The sequence below is a fragment of the Oncorhynchus kisutch genome, linkage group LG12 (genome assembly GCF_002021735.2).
Source record: "Oncorhynchus kisutch isolate 150728-3 linkage group LG12, Okis_V2, whole genome shotgun sequence".
Taxonomy (NCBI): domain Eukaryota; kingdom Metazoa; phylum Chordata; class Actinopteri; order Salmoniformes; family Salmonidae; genus Oncorhynchus; species Oncorhynchus kisutch.
In genome coordinates this window covers 52,899,300-52,917,988 of record NC_034185.2, presented here as the reverse complement: position 1 = coordinate 52,917,988, position 18,689 = coordinate 52,899,300, and the positions used below count along the sequence as shown (strand labels likewise).

Here is an 18,689-nt window from a genome sequence, read left to right as displayed (position 1 = left end):
ACTGATATGAAACTTACGTTCCTTATTTTTCCAAAACCGTACCGCAAGCGATACTTGTTAACATTGAGAGCAAACATCGGTTCTATCATCAATAGGTGATAAAGGTAGTTAGTGTCTATGAATGGGGTAGGGGCACCCATGCAACTGGGGATACGAAGTGCTCTTTGAAAGGGAGATGAGTTTGAGTGGGGCAGAAAGTTTACTATGCTTAAGGCAGAGAAGAGAGCAGAGGATAGGCCAAGGTTAAGTGTTTGACCGGGAGCCCCCCAGTGAGTTGGCCTGAAGAGAGCAATCCATAGAGGATGAGTATTAGTAAGGCAGAATTTATTGCTATGGTTATTAATTGTCTGCACTGATGGAGCATAAATCCCAGAAAATAGATGTGGTTGTGGCAGCAACAGGAATTGGTAGGGCTAAAGTATTGGTATATGTGTAGGGTTAGATTATGGTGCGATTTATTTTTCACCCTTCTTTTCTGTGACATAATGTGCAATTCACACTCCAACCTGTAAAAGACAGCAACACAGCATCAAGTCTACCTGCCGGAAACTCACAGGAAGGAGTAAACCTATGCTAGGACAGTTTAAGAGTCTTTGGAATAAAGTTGTATTATTTTCTATTCTATTCTAACACACTGTTCTTTGTAAACAAGTCTGCTTTGAGCTTTAAAGATACTGATCATACGTGTAATGTAAGAAGTGTGTAATGTAAAATGAGGTGTAATGTAATAAGCAGTACCGTAATTCAAAGAACAGCGCGCATACATTTTTCATTTAACCACACCCTTTAAGCTATGACGCCAACAAATAAAATCCTTTCTCTTCTGTGTAAACGGAAGTGAACAGGTGACCAAAAAACATTTCCACATTAACGTTAATATTGTTATTTAGACGTTTATTAACTCACTGGAACTTTACAATATGACCCATTTAACTGCACAGCATTACCTCGTGTAGTCTTTAATTCGCATTGGAGACAGGACTTGATAAATGTTATCTAGGTAACGCTAGCTAGCTGCAAAAGTTAGCAAACAATGGCTAACTGTATGGTTTTTCACACTCAAATAGCCTCCATCATGGAGGTGCTAGCGAATGCAGCCGTGGCAGAGATCTGTAAACTCGTAGACGACGACTATGCAGTGTTTCGTGTGGAAATTTCTCACAGCCAGAAGGAAAACAGGGGATTACGGAGGAAACTACAACTACTGGAACTGAAGGTGGCACGGGAGCGCGCAGAGAGGACAATTCGAGAGCGCGTCCTCGCCAGTCGTCCCAGTAGTGTCAAGATCCTCGACAGATACAGAGGAATGGCAAGAGGTACATTTTGCAGAAGGCTGCAGGGCCTGTGGCCCCATTCCCCTCTCTGCATTTGTTCAGATGTGTTATCCAGAATTGGGTCTTGGTCAGTTTTTGGATAGTATGCAACTTCTCCAGATTACTTGGCTATTTTTATTTTACCTGGCAGATCAATTAAGGACAAATTCTTCTTGCACAAAGACAATATCATATTCTAGCTAAATTCTTGAATTTCCTATTGTTATACTCAATATATATTTTTTGATGCATGTAATATAATTAATCAATAAATACTATATAAAAAAGTTATGAATAGTGTTATCTTACATCCTTGCCAATTGTAGACATTGTCAATAGTGTACAATATAGCATTGACAGTACCTAACTTAACCACTCCTTTTTCCCACAATCACTCTCAGGTGAAGGACATCTCACTGGAGGCCACAGGAGCTTTGTGAAGCCAGCAGGACACAACGCTTGGAGAGATGACCATCCCATATCTATAGATGAGGGGAGTGGACTCTCAACCCAGCATGTTATTGTAATAGAGGTTAGTGTGCATAAAACATGTTATTTGTAAATTACTGTACATCAAATGTCACCCGTTTATTTTAAAAAGGTAACCCTCAGCTATTGACTTGCTTACATGTACATCCTTATTTATATGCCGTAGGGGCACTTGTGAGACTTCCCTACGACATTATTATCCAATTCAGCTCATGTACCTGTAATAACCTCTTCTCTGCTTGTCAGTCTGTAGATGCAGAGGCTGCAGGTCCTGGAGGATCGTCTCTGGTCAAGCAGGAGAGGACTGAAGGAGATGACCCACGACACAGCAGAGACATCCAGACTGGTGCAGTGGCTGGAGTGGCACCCCTTTTAGCTACGGACGACCTCGCCACCACGCCCCAGCCCAGGAACCGACGCAGCATCACGGAGGTCAGTGGAATGCTGAACGCCGACCTCAAGTCAGAGACAGACAGCGAGAATTTAACTGTAACACACAGGCTCTTACACACAGGACCTGACCAAATGTCAGACCCAGAGAGACTGGGGCTGGGACCACTGGGCTGTCGTCCTGCTCCTGGCTCAGAGTATTTGCTTTACGGTATCCCGAGCCCGAGGATGGTTCATTACCATCGGGACTCAGGTGACACGTTGGAGACTGGCAATGATCTGTCTTGTACTTACACTACAGAGATGGACCCTGGCAACATGCACTTGGGCTTAGAGAGACAAACTGATCTGTCTCGAGAGGACTGGAACCAGTACAGTAGTAGTGGATACACTGAAGGGTGCCTAGATAAGAAAGGGGACGATATAGTGGTAGATGATGTGAAAGTGGAGGGCGACGCTCCTCTGACATGGAATGTAGACAAGACTCACTTAGGAGAAGGACATTCAAAAGGCAGAGATTTTTTAGATTACAGGGAAAGCTTGGAGACAAATCCAAATGTCGCGACCCACTCCCATTTGCACGTGCTCAGGGATCGTGAACCTGTGCCCACGTCAACGGGGCCTTCCAATTCACATAGCTGCATCCTTTTTGATAAGGTATTGAACTCAGAGGACCAAAGGGCCAAGGAGCAGGGAGGGAGACCAACATCTGGCAATAGCAAAGAGAAACGGTTCCTCTGCACGTTCTGTAACAAAGGCTTCAGCTGCCCCCAGAAGGTGGAGATCCACCAGAGGGTCCACACAGGAGTAAAACCCTTCAGCTGTACCCAGTGTCAAATGCGCTTTGCTGAGGCTGGCAACCTGAAGAGGCACCAGAGGGTCCACACAGGGGAGAAACCCTTCAACTGTACCCAGTGTCAGATGCGCTTCACCCAGGCTTGCCACCTGAAGAGGCATCAGAGGGTGCACACAGGGGAGAAACCCTACAGCTGCCCCCGGTGCGATATGCGCTTCGCCCAGGCTGGCAACCTGAAGATGCACCTGAAGGTCCACACGGAAGAGAGGCCGTTCGCCTGTACGCACTGCGGGAAGAGGTTCTCAGAGAGGAGCTATCTCAAGATACACCAGCAGAAAAACCATTCCACACGATAGCCTCTGATTTTCATTGTTGTCAACAGAAAAGATCCACAGATGTATTTGGAATAACGAGAGTAACACATTTCAGTGTTGAATATTCCTGGTAGAATATTGCATTTAGACATTGTGTGATATATAAGCCTAAAAAGTCTTACATATTGTGTTTGTACTGTGTAGGCTATATGATGTTCAGAATTGCATGTTTCATTACTTGCATTCAACTACTTAATTTGACTTAATACTATTTCTATGAGAAACTACTATTTTTATGAGAAAATGTATGCGGTTTATCAACTTCATGGTGATTTTTTTGTTGAGACATTACATTTACATTTGAGTAATTTAGCAGATGCTCTTATCCAGAGCAACTTAAATCACAGTTATAGCAAGTACAGTTTCCCTCAAAGTAGTTATCAGTCATATCTGTGCAAGTAGGAAAATACTATTTCTATTTATTTATTTATTTTAATGATTCGGGGGGGCTTTCGGATTAATTTAAGATTATATTTGAAGAGGTAGGGTTTCTGAAGATTGTCAGTGAATATGCTGTCCTTACTTCAGGGGGAAGTTGGTTCCACCAATCGGGTGCCAGAGAAGAACATTGCCTCGGCTGGCCGTGGGACGGCCAAGAGACCATAGGTGGCAGAACAGAATGCTTGGGTTGAGGTGTAGGGTTTGATTATAGCCGGAAGGTAGGGAGGGGCAGTTCCCCTTGCTGCTCTGTAAGCAAGCACCATGGTCTGCTAGTGGATGCAAGCTTCAACTGGAAGCCAGTGGAGTGTGCTGAGGTGTGGGGTGACATGGGAGAACTTGGGAAGGTTGAACACCCGGTGGACTGCGGAGTTCTGGATACGTTGCAGGGGTTTGATGGCACAAGCAGGAAATCCAGGCAACAGAGTTGTTGTAGTCTAGACAGGAGGTGACAAGCGCAAGGATTAGGACCTGCATCGCTTCCTGTGTGAGGAAGGGTCGTACTCTATAGATGTTATAGAGCTCGTGTCAAACTCATCACCCGTGTTGTAGAGCATGAACCTGCAGGAGCGAATCACTGCTTCGATGTTCTTTGCACTCTGGGAGGGGGACACCATGGGGGTGCAGCTTCGTCTTGTTGAGCTTGAGGTGGGTCGACATCCAAGCTGAGATGTCTGCCAGGCATGCAGAGACGTGTATGTGTGGTTTTGATGTGATGTATTTTAACACTTAAATGTTTAATAAACACAAAATGGTACTTTTCATTCAAAGACTTTCATTGAGACTCTTTAGTATACATCACATCTGATCTCACCCAATTCTGCATACACTCGGCAGCGCTTTATAACTGTAGTGGGGATGGGTAAACACTTCATGTTGAAAGTGTGTTTATTACAGGGCCGGCATTATGGGCGGGTCTTAGGGGGGCCCGCCATACTGTATCTCCATAATCGTCCAAACAAAATATTTTAATATTAATCATTTATTTGACCGAGAAGCGCGCCGACACAAAGACCCATCACTGTCAGAGTATCCGAGCAGCCAAAACAGCACCCCTCTGTCTCAGTATGTGTAGCCCATGTATCTGATGCTGTCTGGACTAAAAGAGTATGGCATGACATTCTCTTTTTTGACCGCATCAGATAAATGGGCTACATATTGTAAGACAGAAAGGAGCTGTTTTAGTCGTTCGGATGCTATTTTGGACTAACGTGTGAAGGTAACCTACTTTCAAAGTGATTGGTTTTACAATCAGATGACAACATCATGACGTGTTGTGTTCATGCCACATTAAAAGACTGACTAATACATTTTTACAGTTCAACTACATGCATTACTATACAACCCACAATACAAGCGCAAAAGCAGTCATTTGGACTGCTCATGAATACAAAAAAAAATGCATTAGGCTAATCTGCTACTTTTAAAGTCATGTCCCCCTCCGTCCTAGACTTTTCCTAAATAAGTCTATAATACACATGGTCAGAATCTTAATATCACAAACAGAATTGGTGTTCTAGACCGTTTTAGGAGGCCCCTTCTCCCCACAATATGGCCTGCTCCCCACCTTCTCACGATTAGTTGAAGATGCCAGTTGATAATCACGCAGATAATTGTCTCGAAGCTGAACCTAAACTATACCGAAACTAAATTCAAACGCATAAGAGATTAAATAAATGAAGTAGGCTAAAGTATGATGGGGGAGAATGGATGGGTTGATGAGCAAGGGGAAGCGAACAATGCATAATTATGTAATCACCAATTGTTAATGAAGGACAGGGCGGGCAATTCTATTGTATTGATCTATTTGAATTCTAATTTGAACATGGTATGTACTCTATCAGTGTATTCTGGATCTCTTGGAGTACACCGTGAGAGCGTGTGTAATTTACAATGGCAAGAAGGCCAATGAATGCACTTGTTAGCGTTGCTACAAAATCTGAATAAAAACAACTCAGATGGTGTGGAAGAATGAATCATGAGCACATCTCTGATGAGTCTTATTCTGATTCTGAGCCTCAACCTGAACCTATTCCTCCGAGTCCTAAGCGCAAAACCTAATTGTGCGCACTGAGCAGGTGGTAGCACCACCACCAAATGAAATGGTGAGACAGGAAAGCGGACGGCACTATTCAGAATAGAACAAGCCGGTGAGAATTCTACGGGCCATTATCAGCACAAAATGTCTTCACTGAGAGAGCATGTCCTTACATCTCAAGCAAGAAACCAATTCAGCAACGCACTCCACTGCTTTCGTTTAGGCTGTGTGACATGGACATAACTGATAATTAGCTTTTTGACTGTCATATCAACACTTACAGTTTACTGAACACTTGAAAATTATATATATATATATATATTTTTTTTTTACATATATCCACATAGGTCCCGGAAAAAAACATGCCCCCCTATGAAAAAATCAAATGCCCATCAAACGGATTCGTTCTGGCACCCACCCTGGTTTATTATCTGTGTGTGCATGTTTAGATTATCTATCTGATGGAGTGTATTTCTATTTAATCTGTATCACCTGTCTCTTCCAGGAGGAGGAGGGTCCAGAGGTGCTGCTGGTGAAGGAGGAGAGTCTGGGGAACCCCGAGGGGACCATGGTCATGGAGGACAACCAGACTACACCTCCTCCTGAACCCACAGAGGAACCAACTGAGCAGCTCAGGACCACATACAGTCTCACTGAGGTGAGCCCACTGTGAACTCCTGTCTGAATGGTATTAGGTCAGGGCCCTTATTCACAAAGCCTCTCAGACTAGGAGTGCTGATCTAGGATCAGTTTTGTCTTTTAGATCATAATGAATAAGACTCAGCACTCTTACTCTGAGATGCTTTGTGGATTTTATTTTGTCTAAACTGTGGAACCATGCCTTTTAATGATTGAACCATTAGTGTAAAGTAATCAAATGAATTAACATGTTATTTTTATTTTTATTTCATCAGGGAGTCATACTGAGACCAAGGTCTCTTTTACAAATGAGCCCTGAATTCACGAAATTAGAGAAAATACACACATCAAAATATAAATCCAAATTGCAACCAGAAAGAAAATTCATTAAAAAAAACACATTAATCAGTAACAAGGTCCTCAATCAGCCTTCTGAATTGCCCTAGAGGCACCAAAGTATAAATGTAAGAACATTTGGAAGATTGTTCCACAAATATGATGCAAGAAAACTAAAAGCTGATTAACCTAACTTAGAGACCAAAGGTATTCCCGGAGTTAGCCAACCCTGACACCGGGTGTAGTAACTCATAAGTGTAAAGTTTAGCAATAATGTTAGGTACAGTGGGAGTTTTTGTAAAAGGGAAATGAAAATGATATCAAATGTATCAACCTATGTGACATCAGAGGGCCAACCAACTTTCTGAGAGACTAAGTACTAAATCTGACGGCCGTATTAAAGCACTATAATAACAGCATCTAACAGCTTTAATGAAGTTGCAGCTGCGTTCATGTAGATGTCGGCATAGACTGAATAATTTGCTGTCTACTATTTAGCGAGAGGCATGATCTATTTCTTTAGAAGAAGCCTATTTTTATTCTCAACTTCTGCATATTATTTTTAAAAGACAGCTTTTCAGCTATCCAGATGTCCAGACATTTGTAGGCAGGGATACGATCAATATGGACACCGTCCAAAGTACATGAGTTATTTTTATGCACTCTAGAGAACAACATATTCTTAGTTTTACCTGCATTCAATACTAATTTCAGGTCAAAGTTTTTGGGTAATACGATGAAGACCGACTGTAGTTCAGATAAAGCCTGGTCAATCGTGGGGGAAATAGCATACATAACAGTATCATCGGCATGCAGGTTACAATTTTTTGTAACCTGCAACAATATTGTTTATGTAAACAGTAAAAAGTACAGGACCCAGAATAGACCCCTGCGGGTCTATTTGTCAAGTAATCTTTAAACCAGTTATACTGAACAAAAATATAAACGCAACATGTAAAGTGTTGGTCCCATTTTTCATGAGCTGAAATAAAAGATCCCAGAAATTTTCCATACGCACAAAAAGCTTATTTCTCTCAAATGTTGTGCACAAATTTGTTTACATCCCTGTTAGTGAGGGCTAGGCCCTTTAGTTCCAGGGAAGGGAAATCTTAATGCTACAGCATACAAAGACATTTAACGATTCTGTGCTTCCAACTATGTAGCAACAGTTTGGGGAAAGCCCTTTTCTGTTTCAGCATGACAATGCCCCCGTGCACAAAGCGAGGTTCATACAGAAAGTGTTTGTTGAGATCGGTGTGGAAGATCTTGACTGGCCTGCACAGAGCCCTGACCTAAACCCCATCAAACACCTTTGGGATGAATTGGAATACCGACTGCAAGCCAGGCCTAGTCGCCCAACATCAGTGCCCAATGTCACTAATGCTCTTGTGGCTGAATGGAAGCAAGTCCCCGCAGCAATGTTCCAACATCTAGTGGAAAGCCTTCCCAGAAGAGTGGAGGCTGTTATAGCAGCAAAGGGGACCAACTCCATATTAATGTCCATGATTTTGGAATGCAATGTTCGACGAGCAGGTGTCCACTTTTGGTCATGTAGTGTACAGTCGTGGCCTAAAGTTTTGAGAATGACACAAATATGAATTTTTACGACGTCTGCTGCCTCAGTTTGTATGATGGCAATTTGCATATACTCCAGAATATTATGAAGAGTGATCAGATGAACTGCAATTAATTGCAAAGTCCCTCTTTGCCCTGCAAATGAACTGAATCCCCCCGAAACATTTCCACTGCATTTCAGCCCTGCAATAAAAGGACCAGGTGACATCTTGTCAGTGTTTCTCCTGTTAACACAGGTGTGAGTGTTGATGAGGACAAGGCTGCAGATCACTCTGTCATGCTGATTGAGTTCGAATAACAGACTGGAAGCTTCAAAAGGAGGGTGGTGCTTGGAATCATTGTTCTTCCTCTGTCAATCATGGTTACCTGCAAGGAAACATGTGCCGTCATCATTGCTTTGCACAAAAAGGTCTTCACAGGCAAGGATATTGCTGCCAGTAAGATTGCACCTAAATCAATCATCGATCAGATCATCAAGAACTTCAAGGTGAGCGGTTCAATTGTTGTGAAGAAGGCTTCAAGGCGCCCAAGAAAGTCCAGCAAGCAGCAGGACCGTCTCCTAAAGTTGATTCAGCTGCGGGATCGGGGCACCGCCAGTACAGAGCTTGCTCAGGAATGGCAGCAGGCAGGTGTGAGTGCATCTGCATGCACAGTGAGGCGAAGACTTTTGGAGGATGGCCTGGTGTCAAGAAGGGCAGCAAAAAAGCCACTTCTCTCCAGGGAAAACATCAGGGACAGACTGATGTTCTGCAAAAGGTACAGAGATTGGACTGCTGAGGACTGGGGTAAAGTAATTTTCTCTGATGAATCCCCTTTCCGATTGTTTGGGGCATCCGGGAAAAAGCTTGGCCGGAGAAGACAAGGTGAGCGCTACCATCAGTCCTGTGTCATGCCAACAGTAAAGCATCCTGAGACCATTCATGTGTGGGGTTGCTTCTCAGCCAAGGGAGTGGGCTCACTCACAATTTTGCCTAAGAACACAGCCATGAATAAAGAATGGTACCAACACATCCTCAGAGAGCAACTTCTCCTAACCATCCAGGAACAGTTTGGTGACGAAAAATGCCTTTTGCAGCATGATGGAGCACCTTGCCATAAGGCAAAAGTGATAACTAAGTGGCTCGGGGAACAAAACATTGATATTTTGGGTCCATGGCCAGGAAACTCCCCAGACTTTAATCCCATTGAGAACTTGTGGTCAATCCTCAAGAGGCAGGTGGACAAACAAAACCCCACAAATTCTGACAAACTCCAAGCATTGATTATGCAAGAATGGGCTGCCATCAGTCAGGATGTGGCCCAGAAGTTAATTGACAGCATGCCAGGGCGGATTGCAGAGGTCTTGAAAAAGAAGGGTCAACACTGCAAATATTGACTATTTGCATCAACTTCATGTAAGTGTCAATAAAAGCCTTTGACACTTATGAAATGCGTGTAATTATACTTCAGTATTCCATAGTAATATCTGACAAAAATATCTAAAGACACTGAGGCAGCAAACTTTGTGGAAATTAATATTTGTGTCATTCTCAAAACTTTTGGCCACGACTATGTTGATGGTGGTGCTGGAGATGATGAATATAAAGTTGACAATTTTTTAAATGTCCATTTAAGCAAGGCATCTAGCACATAACAAGTAGTAAATTGGTGAAATGAAAACAAAAAGATTCACTAGAAGTTGACTGGTTAACCGTCGAGTTAGCTAGAGTCCGGCAGAGGGAAGAACAGTCGATTGACTGACCAGTGTCAATTAAACCATTGTTTCTCTCAAATAATAAGCCTGCCAAGGTAAAATGATGTTTAAAAGCATCACTTATCTCATTCTTATCCGTTCCTTGCATTGGACCGGGCCTGATTTCCCGTCTGAAGGAGCTCAGATAGAAAACCAAGGGCCAAGAGCTATCTTTGACTCTGAATTGTTTTAAAGGGGCGTGTTTATTTTCCAGAGGAATAAATATGGAGAATACATTTTCTAAAGCCAATACAGGAGACAGTGGCTAAATCAGAGTAGAACATGTCATGTAAAAACCCTTAAGGAGGAAACCTTTTAAATGCATATTTTTTATTAAATGAGGATTAGTATTTTGCTGTTTGGTATCTCTAATACATACATACATACTTACTTACTAAATAACTAACTAACTAACTATGCGACAATGATCACTGAGATCATATGCAAATACTCCACTAAGACAAATATTTATGGGGGTTATTAGTAAGATATTTACCTGTGTGGGTTTTGAGATCAGTTGAGCCAGATTCAAATCAATGCATATAGTGCATTTGTAAAGTATTTAGACCCCTTGACTTTTTCCACATTTTGTTACGTTAAAGCCTTATTCTAAAATTGATTAAATTGTTTTTTTCCCTCAATCTACACACAACACCCCATAGTGACAAAGCAATAACTGTTTTTTAGACATTTTCGCAATGTCACATTTACATACTTATTCAGACCCTTTAGTCATTACTAATTGCCACCTTTGGCAGCAATTACAGCCTCGAGTCTTCTTGTCGTTGATCCTACAAGCTTGGCACACCTGTATATGGGGAGTTTCTCCCATTCTTCTATGCAGATCCTCTCAAGCGCTGTCAGGTTGGATGGGAAGCGTTGTTGCACAGCTATTTTCAGGTCTCTCCAAAGATGTTAAATGGTGGCTGGGCCACTCAAGGACATTTAGAGACTTGTCCCGAAGCCACTTGTGCATTGTCTTGGCTGTGTGCTTAGGGTCGTTGTCCTGTTGGAAGGTGAACCTTCGCTGAGGTCCTGAGCACTCTGGAGAAGATTTTCATCAAGGATCTCTCTGTACTTTGCTCCGTTCATCTTTCCCTCTATCCTGACTAGTCTCCCAGTCCCTGCTGCTGAAAAACATCTCCACAGCATGATGCTGCCACCACCATGCGTCACTTTAGGAATGGTGCCAGGTTTCCTCCAGACATGACGCTTGGCATTCAGGCCAAATAGTTCAATCTTGGTTTCATCAGGCCAGAGAATCTTGTTTCTCATTGTCTGAGAGTCCTTTATGTGCCTTTTGGCAAACTCCAAGCAGGCTGTCATGTGTCTTTTACTGAGGAGTGTTTCCGTCTGGTCACTCTACCCTAAAGGCCTGATTGGTGGAGTGCTGCATAGATGGTTGTCCTTCTGGAAGGTTCTCTCGGATCCACAGAAAAACTATAGAGCTCTGTCAGAGTGACCATCGGGTTCTTGATCACCTCCTTAATCATGATGGAGGCCACTGTGTTCTTGGGGACATTCAATGCTGAAGACCCTTCCCCAGATCTGTACCTCGACATAATCTTGTCTCGAGCTCTACGGACAATTCTGTGGCTTGGTTTTTGCTCTGACATGCACTGTCAACTGTGGGACCTTAAATAGACAAGTGTGTGCCTTTCCCAATCATATTCAATCAATTAAATTTACCACCGGTGGACTCCAATCAAGTTGTAGAAACATCTCAAGGATGATCAATGTAAACAGGATGCACCTGAGCTATATTTCAAGCCTCATAGCAAAGGGTCTAAATACTTAGGTATGGTTGAAGTCAGAAGTTTACATACACCTTAGCCAAATACATTAGCCAAATTCACAATTCCTGACATTTAATCCTAGTAAAAATTACCTGTCAGGTTAGTTAGGATCACCACGTTATTTTAATAAGGTGAAATGTCAGAATAATAGTAGAGAGTGATTTATTTGAGCTTTTATTTCTTTCATCACATTTCCAGTGGGTCAGAAGTTTACATACACTCAATTAGTATTTGATAGCATTGCCTTTAATTGTTTAATTTGGGTCAAACGTTTCGGGTAGCCTTCCACAAGCTTCCCACGATAAGTTGGGTGCATTTTGGCCCATTCCTCCTGACAAAGCTGGTATAACTCAGTCAGGTTTGTAGTCCTTCTTGCTCGCACACGCTTTTTCAGTTCTGCCTGCAAATGTTCTATAGGATTGAGGTCAGGGCTTTGTGATGGCCACTCCAATACCTTGACTTTGTTGTCCTTAAGCCATTTTGCCACAACTTTGGAAGTATGCTTGGGGTCATTTTCCATTTGGAAGACCGATTTGCAACCAAGCCTTGAGATGTCTTGAGATGTTTCTTCAATATATCCACATAATTTCCCCCCCCCCATGATGCCATCTATTTTGTGATGGCACCAGTCCCTCCTGCAGCAAAGCACGCCCACAACATGATGCTGCCACCCCCGTGCTTCACAGTTGCAAGCCTTCCCCTTTTTCCTCCATGACAATGGTCATTATGGCCAAAAAGTCATGTTTTTGTTTCATCAGACCAGAGGACATTTCTCCAAAAAGTACGATCTTTGTCCCCATGTGCTGCTGCAAACCATAGTCTGGCTTTTTTATGGCGGGTATGGAGCAGTAGCTTCTTCCTTGCTGGGCTTGCAAGCCTGCCCCTTTTTCCTCCAAACATAACGATGGTCATTATGACCAAACAGTTCTATTTTTGTTTCCTCAGACCAGGGGACATTTATCCAAAAAGTACGATCTTTGTCCCCATGTGCAGTTGCAATCCGTAGTCTGGCTTTTATTATGGCGGTTTTTGAGCAGTGGCTTCTTCCTTGCTGAGCGGCCTTTCAGGTTATGTCGATAAAGGACTCGTTTTACTGTGGATATAGATATTCTTGTACCTGTTTCCTCCAACATCTTCACAAGGTCCTTTGCTGTTCTGGGATTGATCTGCACTTTTCGCACCAAAGTATGTTCATCTCTAGGAGGCAGAACGCGTCTTCTTCCTGAGCGGTATGACGGCTACGTGGTCCCATGGTGTTTATTCTTGCGTACTATTGTTTGTACAGATGAACGTGGTACCTTCAGGCATTTGGAAATTGCTCCCAAGGATGAACCAGACTTGTGGAGGTCTACAATTTTTTTTCCTGAGGTCTTGACTGATTTCTTTTGATTTTCCCATGATGTCAAGCAAAGAGGCACTGATTTTGAAGGTAGGCCTTGAAATACATCCACAGGTACACCTCCAATTGACTCAAATTATGTCAATTAGCCTATCAGAAGCTTCTAAAGCCATGAAATCATTTTCTGGAATTTTCCAAGCTGTTTAAAGGCACAGTCAACATAGTGTATGTAAACTTCTGACCCACTGGAATTGTGATACAGTGAATTATAAGTGAAATAATCTGTCTGTAAACAATTGTTGGAAAAATGACTTGTGTCATGCACAAAGAAGATGTCCTAACCGACCTGCCAAAACTGTAGTTTGTTAGCAAGAAATTTGTGAAGTGGTTGAAAAACGGGTTTTAATGACTCCAATCTAAGTGTATGTAAACTTCCGACTTAAACTGTAAATAAGGTATGTTTTTTTTATTTTAATACATTTGCAAAAATGTCTAAAAAACGTTTTTTCTTTGTCATTATGGCGTTTTGTGTGTTGATTGCTGAAATCCGTTTTAGAATAAGGCATTAATGTAGCAACATGTGGAAAAGGTCAAGGGGTCTGAATACTTTCCGAGACACTGTATTCTTTAATTGATCTGAGGCCGGGGATAAGGGGTCAACACTCAGATATAGCACCAATAGCATCCGCCATGGCAGCAAGGGGTAAATCACAGCAACAAGTACATTTGTATTCCGGGTTATGGACACAATTACAACCAGGAGTTTACAGTTCTTGGGAACAGAAATATTTTTAAAGTATTCACTCCCCTTTGCTTGTTCAATATTTTGTTGAGTTACAGCATGAATTTAAAATGGATTACATCTAGATTTTTTTTGTCACTGGCCTACCCCATGTCAGTGTAATTATGCTTTTCGAAATGTTTACTAATTCATTAAAAGCTGAAATGTCTTGAATAAATAAATATTCAACCCCTCTTTTTATGGCAAGCCTAAATAAGTTCAGGAGTAAAAATGTGCTTAACAAGTCACATAATAAGTTGCATGATTTTTTTGAATGACTACCTCATCTCTGTATCCCACACATACAATTATCTGTAAGGTCCCTCGGTCACGTTGTGAATTTCAGACACAAAGACCAGGGATGTTTTAACTCTTTCTCTGAAAGATGGGCACCTATATGTAGGTGGGTAAAAACAGAAGCAGGTATTCAATATTCATTTGAGCATGGTGAAGTTATTCATTACACATTGGATGGTGTATCAATGCACCCAGTCACAACAAAGGTACGGGCGTCCTTCCTAACTCAGTTGCCAGAGAGGAAGGAAACCCCTCAGGGATTTCACCATGAGGCCAATGGTGACTTTAAAACAGTTACAGAGTTTAATGTCTGGGTTAGGAGAAAACTCAGGATGGATCAACAACATTGTAGTTACTCCACAATACTAACCTAATTGACAGAGGGAGAATAAAGAGTCCTGTACCTAATAAAAACAGTCCAAAACATGCATCCTGTTTGTAAAAAGGCACTAAAGTAAAACTGTAAAAAAATGTGGCAAAGCAATTCACTTTTTGTCCTGAATACAAAGTGTTATGTTTGGAGCAAATCCAATACAACACATTATTGAGTACCAATCTCATATTTTCAAGCATAGTGGTGGCTGCATCATGTTATGGGCATGCTTGTAATTGGCAAGGACTGGGGATTTTTTCAGGATAAAATCAAATGGAATGAAGCTAAGCCCAGGCAAAATCCTAGAGGAAAACACTGGGAGATGAATTCACCTTTCAGCAGGACAATAACCTGAAACACAAGGCCAAATGTACACTGGAGTTGCTTAACAAGAAGACACCGAATGTTCCTGAGTGGCCAAGTTACAGTTTTGACTAATCTACTTAAATATATGCCAAGACCTGAATTTGATTGTCTAGCAATGTACAACAACCAATTTGACAGAGCTTGTAGAATTTTGAAAAGAATAATGGGCAAATGTTGCACAATCCAGGTGTGAAAAGCTCTATGAGACTTACCCAGAAAGATTCAGAGCTGTGCTCGATGGTGCTTCTACAAAATTTTGACTCAGTGTGAATACTTATGTAAAGTAGATATTTCTGTATTTCATTTTCAATAAATTTGCAATGATTTCTAAAACATGTTTTTACTTTGGCATTATAGGGTGTGTGTATATGGGTGAAAGAAAATCTATTTACTCCATTTTGAATGCAGGCTGAAACGCAGTAAATGTGGAATAAGAGTACTTTTTGAAGACACCTTTCTGTAATCTGTCACATTTTAAGTAAATTATTATAATGTATTTACTCTCTTTTTTAGAGACAGAACCATTTAACCATGTTTCTGAGGGAACCAGAATGTCAGGACACTAGTTCTGTATACAAATGTCAATTGTGCCCATAGTTCTGTATACAAATGTCAATTGTGCCCATTTTTAAAATCATACTACGCACATTTAAGTGCATTACCCCCCCCTACGAGATTTAGAGGGGGTATTCAGTTCATTTACATAATGGCTAACTGGCATAGGATCATCTGCAGCTATTTGTTGAATGAGCTGAGACTTTGCCAGGTCCTTGGCCATCCATCCACATGAGAGCAGAGCAGACTGCGCATTCGACAGATCTCCTTCAATTTGCTGGATGCAATGGCTGGAGCAGGAACTGGGTGAGCAGTGTTGGCAGAGCTCAGTCCACCCAGATGAAGCTCTCATAGTATCAAATTAACTAACATGTTTTCAAAGTACTCATAGCAATCCTTCACTGACTCATCAGAATATGCTCCATAGCAGGGTGCTCATATGAGATTTCTTCATCCAACATCGTCTCATGCTGTATCTCTTATAGTCAGTAGACACGGAGGATGTGAAACCTGATCTGCTGCTGGTCAAAGAAGAGACAATAAAGGACGGACCAGAGAGAATTGACCTGCGGAGTGGACTAAAGATGGGGGAGCAAGTTAAGGGAGAAATACATATAGCCTTCATACAGTAATAGATCTTCAATAGGAATAGTGATGCGCCTGCCTATTATTCTTTCTTAATTTTCTTCATTGATAAAATGAAATCAATACAACTTATGTTTACATACTAAAACACACATTATAATGTGTGAACTTGATCAGGTAATTGACTCAAAGAACTCCATTGGTATATGAGTTCTCTGCCATGTTTGTAAAGTCTATTTTGTAACGTCTTCCTGCAGGTGGTTGGCTGGAGGCAAACAAAGGAGACTGTGCGACCATCTTGGATTCCCAGACCCAGATGGGTGCAGCGAAGGGCCCAGGGGACAACATCACTGAGCAGGCCAGGACCAGAGGCGACATATTGGAGGTCAGTGGATGGAATAGCATCCTCAACTCTGGGCTGGGGAACAACATTGTTAACCATAACCAGAAACAGACAGTCAAACACAAAACAGTAACCAAACTTAGTCTCCATGACAACAGACTGGCTGAGACCAGGGTGAGGCTTAGATTTGGTCTGTGGGGACGGGGAGGTGTCTGTATGAGAACAGACACAGACTCGCCTAGCAGTGCGCCGTCCTGCTCCTCTAGTTGTGATTCAGACAGACTGATGGCACCTCAGATTAACCCCCTAACAGGTGCTGCCTTCAGCCTGCCTTCTACAGGATCTATCAACTGGAACATGGATCTATCAACTGGAACATGGACCCTGCGACAACACAGACACTCCCTGGCCTTTGTCCTCCTCACACCCTCCTAATGTTTAACCAGACCTCAGACAATGCCAATTCCTCAGCACTAAATGGCTACACAAGCCCATTCACAAATGACAGTAGTAGTAATGCTATCAGCAGATCTGGTGGCAAAGAGAAGCTCTTACAGTATTCATTCTGTGGGAAAGCTTTCAGTTTCCCCAAACAGGTGTAGATCCACCAGAGGATGCATACGGGGGAGAAATTGTTGGGCTGCCGCCTGTGCTGGGCCTGTTTTTCCGACTCGTCCCACCTGAAGAGACACCAGATGGTCCACACGGTAGAAACCCTACAGCTGCCCCCAGTATGAGAAGAGGTTCTCCCACCAGTTGAAGATGCACCTGATGATCCACACGGGAGAGAGGCTGTTCACCTGTACACACTGCTGGAAGAGGTTCTCAGAGAGGACCTTCCTCAGGATACACCACCAGAAAATGCACACGGCCCATGTATAGTTTAATGTAACATAGTACGAGTTAGTTTGTTTGTAGTTAATTCTGTTGGTTTTGGATGTAGAACTGAGAACTGAGGAAATAATGAATAAGATGAGGCAGAGTAGATGATAGTGTGATGGTGTCTGTAAAAATGCTTCATTATTGAAAAGCATTTTCATGTAATGTTGAACTTTTTCCAAAGTATCTCCCAACCCGGTCATATCACCTATACTCCCCCAACCTGGTTATATCCCCTATACTCCCTCAACCTGGTTATATCCCCCATACCTCCATTGACTGTGGTTAATATTTGTGAATATCTTGTCATGTTTGTGTGTGTACAGCAAAACGTTTCTTATATAAACTTTTATGATTTTCTCTTCCATTTGTGTTTACAGTCTGCAGTCCACGAGGACTTGTTAATATCCAGTGTTGCTGGTGGGAGAGACTGGACCTCTGAGGTGGCTGGTCACAAACCCTGGCCCCAGATCAGGATCATGGATCAGGAGCCGTCGCTCTTTCTTCCTGAGTCGGATCCAGGACCCAACCGTGAGGGACAGAGACTCCACCACCACACAGAACACAACCAGCGGACAGGTGGACTGAACAACCTCAGACATGGTGGTCATCAGAGAGGCTCCAGTCTGCAGCCCAGACCCTTCTCTTCACAGTCTCAGTGCAGGGATGGAGCAGGGCCTGGGGCTGATAGAGATAGACCCTCCTGTTCCTATGATACAAACAGAGCAAGACACCCTGGGCTTCAGCCTTCCGAGAGAGTGGAGGGAGACTCCCCTGATGGGAATCTAACAGGAAGTTTGTCTTCTCTTTCAGGGTCTCGTCTAATGCCTAGTAACTGGGTTCATAAAAGGCCTGGGCCTGGGTCTAGCCTTCCTCAGCTACTTCATGGTTACCCTACCAACACAGCACACAATCCCAACAACACCCAAACAATGACTAGAGGAGGGAGCTCAAAGACTAACCACCTGAGTATGGTGGGTCCTGCTTCTACCTCGCCTGGTGTCATTGGGTCACAGCGTGGGAGGCAGAGCAATAGGGGGGATGCCGACAAGCCATACGCCTGCCCCACATGTGGGAAGCGCTTCGCTCAGTCAAATTATGTGAAGATGCATCAGACCGTTCACACCAAGGAGAAGCCCTTCAAATGCAAACTATGTTACAAGAGCTTCTCCTTCCTGACTAACCTTACCAGACATAAGAGTGTCCACAATGGGGAGAAATTGTAGCACTGTGGCTTGAGTTTTATATAGGGGAT

General features: G+C 42.7%; 1 protein-coding gene and 1 pseudogene across 10 annotated transcripts in view; one reads left to right on the top strand and one right to left on the bottom strand.

Moving 5' to 3' along the window:
- The window catches only part of LOC109901251 (zinc finger protein 583-like), an 880,650-nt gene that overhangs the window by 720,545 nt on the left and 141,416 nt on the right, over nt 1-18,689 (bottom strand). The gene's annotated exons all lie outside the window — the stretch shown is intronic.
- Nucleotides 815-17,754, top strand: LOC116376429 (uncharacterized; annotated as a pseudogene).